General features: G+C 49.7%; 1 protein-coding gene across 6 annotated transcripts in view; it reads left to right on the top strand.

Moving 5' to 3' along the window:
• The first annotated feature begins 284 nt into the window (after positions 1 to 284).
• The window catches only part of BCLAF1 (BCL2 associated transcription factor 1), a 121,072-nt gene continuing 109,697 nt past the window's right edge, over positions 285 to 11,659 (top strand). For 3 of the 6 annotated variants that reach the window (XM_063917395.1, XM_063917397.1, XM_063917396.1), the window contains exon 1: positions 285 to 536. The gene's annotated coding sequence lies outside the window, so the exon portion shown is untranslated. The remainder of the gene's footprint in view (positions 537 to 11,659) is intronic. The other 3 variants (XM_063917394.1, XM_063917393.1, XM_063917398.1) reach the window with 2 other exon arrangements.

The raw sequence follows: 11,659 nt of genomic DNA, 5'->3' as shown, positions 1-11,659 counted from the left end.
CCGAAAAGTACGCTCGCCACCTGATTACTAAAGGTAATAGTTGGTGGCGTGGATAGTAGAGGAACTGTCCCGCTGGCCTAGCTCCTCCCCCTAGTGTAGTGGCTCCTCCCCCTTACGGAAAAGGTCCCTTAGCCCACTTGATTCTAGCATCTACCCTAGCGCCTCAGTGGCCAGTGGGCACGCACCAGGCCAGCAGTCAGTAAAATGATGTACTGCGCAGCGATTGGGCTGCATGGAGCACATGACACCACACGTGACACAAACGCTCACTACTCCGGTTGACACGGAAGGGGACACAGGCCAATCAGCAGAAAGCTCCTCAGCAGCGCGGGCTGCCGTCATTCGCTGTTTTTACAGCTTTTCACGCCGGCCCGTTACGTGATGACGTCATCGCATGACCGGTAATTCCACTTCCGCTTCAATTACTTCCTCCCCCACCAGCAGTCACCGCCTACCGGAGCCTGGTTGGTAACACAGGAGGAAGAAGAGGAATGGCGGCCAGCTGAGGCGTGTGTGAGCTGCATCCATCTTACCAGGTGCGTTCAGCTCCTGCGCCGTGTGTTATGTAGTACATACTGCGCCTGCCCTGAGCGTGACATATGTTACCGCAGTGCTGCACCTCCTCCCGCTGGGTGTGCGATATGCGCTGCTCCTCCGGCACTGTGCACAAATGTGCAGCAGAGTATATTACACAGGGCCCTCACTCTCTTGCATCCTCCCACACACCGTACCGGAGGGCGCACATTGCACCACCTCTCACACCTACCAGTACACGCAGTGTCTGTCACTGCATCGGTATCTGTCGGAAAATGTACTTACTCCCAGGTGGTGTGCATTGTAGGGATATTATAGGTCACAATGGATTTCTGAATTTAACCACGAGTCTGTAGGTCTCAGAAATGTAAGATTGCTGGTATTATCGGTAACACTTTACAATATGGATGCATTATTCCTTAATAATATTGTTAATTACTTACATAGCGCTGCCATATTCTGCTGTGCTTTGCAGCTGGGAACAAACAGTAAAAATAAACAAGTATGGGTAATAGCAGACAATGATGTCAGAGGGCCTTGCAGGCTTACAATCTATGGTAATTAGCACTGAGTTGATGACCTAAAGCCCCATACATGCTACTCGAGCCCCTGCCGATATAGGATACACACTTGGCGATGCCAGGGGGGAAGGGTGCGATGACGGGTAGAACGACAGCCATTCTGTTGCATGGCTGTCATTAACGAGGATCTCCCATTTACAGACCAGGGAGAGGGTCGTTAATGGTGCGTGGGAGCGTGCATCGTTAACCTTAATGAGTGTACACACTAGGCGATAGTGTGAACAATATTGCCTAGTGTGTATGGGGCTTAACTTGTTTATACAGTATTCTATGACATTATACATTTTACTCACATTTTAATTTACACAGATATGTATTATTATCCTTTACTTATATGGTGCCACAAGGAATCCGTAGCACCCAAAGCACAACAAGAAAACGGTGACTTACATGTTAAGACAATAGGGGACAAGTACTTAGTTTATAAATATAGCTGCATCAGATGATGAGACTGGAAGAAGTATATGGGTGGCAGAAAAGCAAGGGATTTTGGTGCCGTCAATGGGAATGTGGAGTAGAAGATAGTTTAAGGAAGAGAAGGAAAGGCTCATGAGGGAAGAGGGCCCTGCTCGTAACAGCTTGCATTCTAAAGGGGAGGTCCAGACAGGGGTGACACAGATGGGGTAGACAGCGAGGGTTTGGTGAAGAAGTGGGTCTTGAGAGCCTGTATACAGTTTTGCGGAGAGTCTGATAGGGAGCAGCACGTGAACAATCTTGGAAGGAAGCGGTAATCAGTAGGCAGGAGAAGCGGCGTGCATTAGCAGAGCGAAGAGGATGGGTTGGAGTATACAGGGAGGTAAGGTCAGAGATGTAAATGGGAGAGGTGTGGGTGATTGCTTTTAGTGAGTGATAAGCTAGATTCTGAAAGGGAATGGGAGCCAGTGAGACCTTGTAATACCCCTTTCACACCGCACAAATAGCCCGGTATCGGCGTGCGGTGTGAAAGGGGCATAGCCGAAATCACTGGTCGCCTGACCCGGCAATTCAACCCGGGAATAAAGCAGTGTTATACCCGGGTTGAATACCGGGCCAGTGGCTGCGTAAACGGGCTCCCGGGTCGATGCGTCCCGGAACCCGTTTACTACAGCAGGGAGAGGCGGCGCGGAGATGATCTCATCTCCCATCTCCGCCCCTGCTGCCGGCTCTGCCCCTGCTGCTATGGCAACCTGCCCGGCATATTGCCAAGTGGGGGAAGTCTGCAGCAGCGGCCCGTGCCGGATCCCACCCGGGAAGGACCCGTTTCCAATTCCCAGGTGGGATCTGGCATTGGCAGTGTGAAAGGGGTATAAGAGTGGGGAGGTAGACGTACTTTTGAGGAAAATGAGCCTGACTGCGGCATTGAGAATAAAATGGAGGGAGGCACTTGTTAGGGATGCCACGTAGGAGGAGATTACAGCAGTCCAGCCTGGAGATGACCAGTGAGTGGATGGTGGGCTTAGTAGCATCCTGGGTGAGAGAGGGCTGATCCTGGAAAATTTTTTGAGATTAAAACGGCAGGTTTGTGAGAGGAGCTGAATGTGTGATTTGAAGGAGAGGCAATAGTCAAGAATTACTCGACAGTGGACTTGAGAGCTCGAGGAGATATTAGTTCTATCAATAGGAATTAAACTGTGGGAGGTGAGGCTGTGCGGCAGGGTGGGAAGATGATCAGCTAAGTCTTGGACATGTTGAGTTGAAGAAAGCACTGGGACATCCAAGAAGAGATAGAGTGGGGGAGAGGTCAGGGAAGGAATGGTAGATTTGCGTATCACCAGCATAGAGATGATATTGTAAATCAAAAGAGCTAATGAGCTCACCTAAAGAGGATGTATACAGAGAGGAACAAAAACAGAACCTTAGGGGGACACCTACTGTTAGTGGAAGTGGTAAGGGGGGCGGGGGTTTGAGTCAGAGGTAGGAGGGCAGTATCACGCAAACCAATGGACTGTAGAATTTGCAGAAGGAGAGAGTGGTCCACAGTGTCAGAAGCAGCAGAGAGGTCAAGGATAATAAGCGGAGTGTTGTGGCCCTTGGATTTAGGAGCAAAGTGGTCATTGCAGACATTCGTGAGGGCAGTTTCAGTGGAGAGGACGGAAGCCACACTGAAATGGGTCAAGCAGTCAGTGGGAGCAAAGTAAGGCGATTGTAGACAATGGTCCTAATTCAAGGTTGATTGCAAAACAACATTTTACTCTAATGGGCAAAACCATGTGTAGTGCAGGTGGGGCAGATATAACATTTGCAGAGAGAGTTAGATTTGGGTGGGTTATTTTGTTTCTGTGCAGGGTAAATTCTGTCTATTTTTTTTTTTTTACACTGCAATTTAGATCTCGGTGCGAACACACCCCACCCAAATATAACTCTCTCTGCACATGTTATATCTGCCTCACCTCCTGTGCACATGATTTTGCCCATTAGAGGAAAAACCATGAATCATCCTTGAATTAGGCCCTATACGCTCAAGGAGTTTGGAGGCAAGAGAGAGGAGAGCTGGGTCGATAGTTGGAGAGGGTGTTTGGATCAAGGGTAGGCTTTTTTTTAAGAATAGGGGAGATGAGTGCATGCTTGAAGGCAGAGAGGACAGTGCCAGATGAAAGGGATTGATTGAGGAGGTGGGCAAGATGGGAATAGGCATGGGGATAGGGTCATGTGGTGAGGTATAGGCGGGGAGGAATGGATGAGGGCGATTACTTCCTTACCAGATACATGAGAGAAAGATACTAGAGTTTAGTGTTCATTCTAGCACCCTGCACCTGTCACAGCCCGTGCAGTTCCTCTTTCTTTCCTGGGGTGTCGCTGTCTGCTCAGGTGCTTCTCATACTATGGTCTTTATCTGAGTGCCGAGATACAAATCAGTGTGTGCTATAAGCTGCAGAGCAGAGAGTGACACCCCAGGCAGGAAAGAGGAACTGCACGGGCTGTGACAGGTGCAGGGTACTAGAATGAACACTAATGCTGGGTACACACTGGCAGATATATTGGCCGATCGGCCAATATATCGTTAACTGATCAGCGGGTGTGCACAAACGATGTGTGTGAACGACGTCGTTCACAGACGTATCACGTCGCCGTGCAGCACAGCCGATGACCAATATATCTGCAGATATATTGGTACATCGCTATGTGTGTATGGCTTACCCGCGATAGGTCAGCCTTTCTACCCATCATTAGGTGGGCTGGGTTATGTAAATACATAACTCAGCCAGGTCGTAATGTTGCGAGGTACACTGCTGGCAGGGAGCGAAGCGCTCTTACTGCTGGCAGGGAGGCTGCTCCTGGCTGGGTTACCTGGGGGATGGCTTGGTCACCGCTCCAAGCACTGTTGAGAAACAAGCTGGAGTCCTCTTCCAGTTCCTTCGGCGCCGCAGGTCCCCTTCAGGTCCGCCCGGCACGCAGTTCCCTTCCAGGTCCACAGTCACCACAGTCCTCCTCCAGGTCCGCCAGTGCCGCACCACTGCCCGGCACGCAGTTCCCTTCCAGGACCACAGTCCTCCAGGTCTGCCAATGCCGCACCACCGCCGGGGCCGCAGTTCCCCTTCGGTTCCGCCTGGCTGGCAGTTCCCTTTTAAGGTCTGCCAAGTTCACAGTTCCCCTTCAGGTCTGCAGCTCCCTTTAGGTTTGCCAGGCACGTAGTCCCCTTCCTGGTCCGCAGGTGCAACAGTCCTTTTCTATGTCTTCAATTCCCCTTTAGGTTTGCAGCTCCTTTTCAGGTCAACATGCAACGCAGTTCCCTTACAGCATGGGTGCATAAGCACGGTGAGGGGTAGTGGGGGTGCATATGCAGTGAGGGTGTGTGAGCACTGTGAGGCTAGCAGTATCGATGCAGGAGTACAGTGAGGGGACAGTGTGGGTGCATGAGCAAAGTGAATGGGTAGTGTCGGGATTGCTTTTAGGGTTAGGGCCCTGGGGAGGGTGGGTTAGGGTTAGGCATCATAGGGGGGGTTAAGGTTAGGCACTAAGGGTGTGGTTCGCCGTCACCCCCCGAAATTTAGCCATAACCGCCACCAAGGGTGGTTTAGGGTAGGGGGGGGGGGGGGGGGGGGAGAGGGTTAGGATAGTTAACCCCAAAAACAGTCGGCATTATAATATTCAGGATGCGCGGTCAGTCGGCATCCCAAACGCCAGCAACATGTATAACGCCCAATGGGAAAATGTGGGTGTATGTGCAGAGTGAGGATGTAGTTTGGGGGTATGAGCACAGGGTTATGGCTAAATTGTATAAGGCTAAAGGACCTCTGATGTCACTACCACGTGATCCATGACAAGGGGGGGAGGAGCAAGGTCGGAACATAGGACCCTAAATTTACCCTCACAGGCTCACTTTGCTCGCCACGCTTCAAACTCGGTGGCTCATTTCGCTTGCTACCAGGTTACTAAAGTGAATAGTTGGTGATGTGGATAGTGATAGTGCTTTCCCACCGACCTTGCTCCTACCCCTGATGTCAGAGGCCTTTTAGCAGACTAGGATCTAGCATCTTCCATGAGCACAGTGACAGGCAGAGGTTGGTGTATGCGCATAAGGAGGAGTGGGGGAAGTGTTGTGATATGAGCTGAGCACAGTGTGGGTTTCCCGGGATATATCGTTATAGTTGCCTGGATGTGGAGGTATGTTTAGTCGGGCGGGGGAGGCAATCCGCCACAATCACCCACACTGAAAGCTAATTTTTCAAAGTGACAGAGCGAGGAAAGGGGGAGAAGCGGTTGTGACCACCAGGGCCAGGGGTGTGCGGCCGCTGGTGAGGTGAGCAGGGGGGGTCATGCAGGTGCTGCTGCTGTGTGACCATTGGTGGAGGTGAGGGGGGTGGGGGGGAGGTGCGGGCTCTGTGACCATCAGGAGCCCTGGCCAGCAAGAGACATGGCCAGTGTGTATTAAGACAAAATACACACATACATAAAATCATACACATTCAACTTGAAGCAACAATCAATGATGCAATGTGGCAGTGTCAAGTGTAGTTACTGGATTGTTGTTAAAAACTATATATATTGGCTTGTATCAAATAGCTGTCAGCCTGCTCAATTGCAAGCATAAGATAAAGAAATAAATCTGGATGTATCGAGTGCGTAATATATACACCTGGTAGATAGATAAATTGTATCGGTGTCTAGGAGCATAGATCTCAGGTCAAATGTATACACCTGTGTACATGTACAATAATTTGTGGCTCTATGTCCATAAGCCTTTATTCCACAGTGGGAGACAATGACTGACATTGGGAGCCTCTACTAGCGGGAGCCATGATCTGCGGGAGCCCGACCAGCAAGAGCAGTCACCTGTGGGTGCCTTAGCCAGCATATGCCCTGAGGGGTTTAATGGAGTCAGTTCCGCGCACTAGTTATATTTTATTTACATATTGTCTCCTCAGAAACAGTAAGGATTGCAGGAGACCGAGGGAGTGAGACAGTGGGAGACGGAAGGAGTGATAGAGAGAGACAGTGGGAAACAGATGGAGCAAGACAGTGGGAGATGGAGGGAGTGAGAAACAGTGGGATACGGAGGGAGTGAGAGAAAGTGGGAGACAGAGGGAGCGAGAGAGAGACGGTGGGAGATTTAAGGAGCGAGAGAGACAGTGGGAGACGGATGGTACGAGAGAGATACAGTGGGAGAGAAATGGAGAGAAAAAAAAGGCCTCTTTCCTTTACCTGTGTACTCTTTAGAAAGCCAGCCCATTATGTAAATTGCAGGAATATTTGGCTCATTTCACGACAACAATCTGCCAGTGTGTACAGAGGAAAGATTAATTGGCCAATGTCCTCTGGAACAGATATATCTGCAGATGGCAGTGGTGGTTGGTCAGTGTGTACCATCTACAAATAGATCTGCAGATCGATTGAACTGCAGATATATCTGCCAGTGTGTACCCAGCTTAAGAGTTGGTAAGAGGGATGGGGAGAGGATGTGGCTGGCTGCTGATGCTCTGGTGGGATGAGATTTTCTGACGTATGTAGTCAATTTTGGATGTGAAATAAATGGCAAATTCAAGGGCAGACAGTGAGGAGGAGATATGAGGTGGGGTTGGGCAGAGGAGGGAGTTTAAAGTGACAAAGATGTGCCGGGAGTCGGACGACTGGGAGGAGATAAGGTTCTTGAAGTATGACTATTTAGCGAGGGAAAGGGCAGCACTTAAGGATGAAAGCATAAGTTTGATATAGAGCAAATCTGGCTTAGGCTGTGTACACACTGCGTGATGCGCCGTACAGCCTGACATGGACTATTTGGCTGGGCCGATATAGTCAATGCTGGGCTGCCTGCACAGTCTATTTTCTTGTGCGATGCTGATCCCACGGGAGCGCGCATCGGCATCCCAAGGACTATACACGGTGGGTACACGGTGCGATATGCACTATATTTTCTTACAATTTTGACTGTATACACTGTATACAGCCTAAAGGGCCCTACACACATGCCGATTTGTGTTAAAGATATGAACGATCTCGTTCATAAATGAACGAGAACTCGTTCATATCTTTCAGTGTGGAGGCTCCAGCGATGAACGATGCGTGGCCCCGCGCTCGTTCATCGCTGGTCCCCCGTCGGCTGTGCATGCAGGCCAATATGGACGATCTCGTCCATATTTGCCTGCACTTCAGTGGAGCCGCGTGACGGGGGGAGTGAAGAAACTTCACTCCCCCTGTCACTGGCCCCCCCCCGCCGCCGGGTCGCTCGTCGGCCGTATCCGCCGTCGGGCAGCCCGGCGGCGGATCGGCCAATGTGTAGGGCCTATAAGAGCGTGATTTCCTACACTGTCTCTTGGCAGTACAAGAGCATTTTTGTAGATATTTGGTGCTTTTGGTGTGCCAGGGTTGAGGTGTAGATGCTCGAGGGTGAATAGTGGTCAGTGGAGCAACAGTCATGAGCAGAACTAAGGGATGCATTATATAGGGAAGTGGCTTACAGTATTCCAGGCATAAGAGAGATAATAGTGGCGTCAATAGTCTCAATGTTGTCCATAGTGATTGTATCCTTATGTTGGGCATACACTATACAATTATCTGGAACATAATCTGCCAGATCTGGCTGGTTGGAAAGAAAATCTGGTAATGGTTGAGAGCAAATGACAATCGGACACTTGCTCCCAAACACTGGAAAATGGACAAAATCTGTAATTTAGACAAAATGGTTAAATTACAGTTTTTGTTTGTTTTGCAGTGTTTGGGAGAAAATAGTCACTTGTCATTTGCTCTGCCAGATAATTGTATAGTGTGTGCCCAGCATTAGGAGGTAGAGATGGGGAAGCAGAGTGAGATAAGTTATGGTGCCCATACACTTGTGTGATTGAGCGCGATGTGATATCGTGCTTCGATTTCCGTTGAAGCTCCCAGTGTGCTAAATCGCGTAGAAAGTGCTATTTTTGTGCATTCGATGCTCATACAATCATGCGATTTATCGCATGCCCCTTGCGACCACAAATCGGTTGACCAGAAATAGGTGGAGGGGAGTGTCCAGGAAGTAAGTTAAATAACTCACAGATCACACATCGCAATGCGATAAATTGTGTGTTAAAAACAGCATGCGATCGGATAAATATTATGTGCTGCACATAATATCTTGAGATGCGAGATTTGACCAGCGTGCCTGCGCATCGCATCGGGCGACACATTCGATGTGTATACAATCCTGCGATTTATCGCACCGATGTGGTCGAAATCAAAAGGTTGTACCAGATATCTCACAAGTATATGGGAACAATTAGGGCACCTTTTAAAAGAGAGCAATTGGTGGTCAGAGAGGGGAAAGGGGAGTTATAGAAATCAGAAATATCACAACGGTCAGTTAAGACCAGATCCAGTACAGGAGTTTTTTCAATCAACTATAGAGTGTCATAATTAGCACATAATTCCTTGTACTTCCACCCCTTGACATTATATGCACTTATCATATTTCAATATATTATGTAACAATGTATAGCAACATTTTGTACTACAGTATATAATTGTCCTCCCCACGCTTTATTTTCTGGATTGGCCGCCTGGTAGAATTACCCACAGCCTTTCATTTTTACAGTTGGTGGGAAGCAAAGAGCTGAATGAAGCTCCCCACTGCAGACTCTCTCAACATGCTAGTAGGCTATGTTGGCCACCAGTAACAGACCACCTCCCTAGACCACCAGGTGTGGGGCATTAGGCCTGTGAGGCATGTTAAGCAGGCAAGGAGGCCTGTTCCACAAATAAGTAACTCTGGGACTTAGGCCCAGGTCACTTTATGTGCCCTAAGGTTGGCAGGCAATAGCATGATCCCCTGTTGAGTGGCTGGGCAATAGGCCCAGTCCACACTTTAGTATCAGATAGGCAAGGGGACCCCTACTGTGTAGCATAATGTGCAATAAGGGGCCATACTGCGTATCTGTATGTTCGGTAACGCCGATTGCTCTGGCATGCCTAGCAACATCGGGGGGGACTGGACGCCTCTGCCAGCTGCGCCACCTTTTTGCATGCTGTGTGAACTCACTGCTCCCAACAACCCTGCGCCGTGCCCGCTACCTAAATACATTTTCTGTAACGTCCTAGTGGATGCTGGGGACTCCGTAAGGACCATGGGGAATAGACTGGCTCCGCAGGAGACATGGGCACTCTAAGAAAGAATTTGGATTCTGGTGTGCTCTGGCTCCTCCCTCTATGTCCCTCCTCCAGACCTCAGTTTGAATCTGTGCCCGGACGAGCTGGGTGCTACTTAGTGAGCTCTGCTGAGCTTGCTATAAAAAGTATTTTGTTAGGTTTTTATTTTCAGGGAGATCTGCTGGCAACAGGCTCCCTGCATCGTGGGACTGAGGGGAGAGAAGCAGCCCTACTCTCTGAAGATAGGTCCTGCTTCTTAGGCTACTGGACACCATTAGCTCCAGAGGGATCGTACACAGGATCTCGCCCTTTGTCGTCCGATCCCGGAGCCGCGCCGCCGTCCCCCTCACAGAGCCGGAAGACAGAAGCCGGGTGAAAGAAGCAAGAAGACTTCGAAATCGGTGGCAGAAGACTCCAGTCTTCACTGAGGTAGCGCACAGCACTGCAGCTGTGCGCCATTGCTCCCACACTACACCCACATACTCCGGTCACTGTAGGGTGCAGGGGGGGGGCGCCCTGGGCAGCAATTAGGACCTCTTGGCAGAAGTTAGACATATATACAGTTGGGCACTGTATATATGTATGAGCCCCCGCCATAATAGTGTATAGAAACGCGGGACAGAAGCCCGCCGCTGAGGGGGCGGGGCTTCTTCCTCAGCACTCACCAGCGCCATTTTCTCTCCACAGCTCCGCTGAGAGGAAGCTCCCCAGGCTCTCCCCTGCAGATTCACGGTAGAAGAGGGTAAAAATAGAGGGGGGGCACATAAATTAGGCGCAAAAACATAATATACAGCAGCTACTGGGTTAACACTAAGTTACTGTGTGATTCCTGGGATATATAGCGCTGGGGTGTGTGCTGGCATACTCTCTCTCTGTCTCTCCAAAGGGCCTTGTGGGGGAACTGTCTTCAAAAAAGAGCATCCCCTGTGTGTGTGGTGTGTCGGTACGCCTGTGTCGACATATTTGACGAGGAAGGCTATGTGGAAGCAGAGCGGGAGCAAATGAATGTGGTGTCTCCGCCGACGGCGCCGACACCTGATTGGATGGATATGTGGAAGGTTTTAAATGATAATGTTAATTCCTTGCATAAAAGGTTGGATAAAGCTGAAACCTTAGGACAGTCAGGGTCTCAGCCCATGCCTGATCCGATGTAGCAGAGGCCGTCAGGGTCTCAGAAGCGCCCACTATCCCAAATTGTTGACACAGATACCGACATGGATTCTGACTCCAGTGTCGATTATGATGATGCAAAGTTACAGCCTAAATTGGCTAAAGCCATCCGTTATGATTATAGCAATGAAGGATGTGTTATACATCACAGAGGAAACCCCAGTCCCTGACAAGAGGGTTCATATGTATGGGGAAAAAAGGCAGGAGGTGACCTTTCCCCCTTCACATGAGCTAAATGAGTTATGTGAAAAGGCTTGGGAATCTCCAGATAAAAAACTGCAGATTTCCAAGAGGATGCTTATGACGTATCCCTTCCCGTCAACGTACAGGTTCCGCGGGAATCCTCCCCTAGGGTGGACAAAGCTCTAACACGCTTATCCAAGAGGGTAGCCCTGCCGTCACAGGATACGGCCACCCTAAAAGATGCTGCGGATAGAAAGAGGGTACCCTGAAGTCCATTTATACACATTCAGGTACCTTACTAAGGCCGGCAATTGCGTCGGCCTGGGTGTGTAGTGCTGTAGCAGCATGGACGGATACCTTATCTGAGGAACTTGATACCTTAGACAAGGATACTATATTAATGACCCTGGGGCATATTAAAGACGCTGTCCTATATATGAGAGATGCTCAAAGAGACATTAGCCTACTGGGCTCTAGAATAAATGCAATGTCGATTTCTGCCAGAAGGGTCCTGTGGACTCGGCAATGGACAGGCGATGCCGGCTCAAAAAGGCACATGGAGGTTTAACCTTACAAGGGTGAGGAATTGTTTGGGGAGGGTCTCTCGGACCTGGTCTCCACAGCTACTGCTGGAAAGTCAAATTTTTTGCCATATG

The sequence above is a fragment of the Pseudophryne corroboree genome, chromosome 4 (assembly GCF_028390025.1).
Source record: "Pseudophryne corroboree isolate aPseCor3 chromosome 4, aPseCor3.hap2, whole genome shotgun sequence".
Taxonomy (NCBI): Eukaryota; Metazoa; Chordata; class Amphibia; order Anura; family Myobatrachidae; genus Pseudophryne; species Pseudophryne corroboree.
Note: the sequence above shows the minus strand (reverse complement) of the source record. Positions and strands in the feature narration are given on the sequence as shown.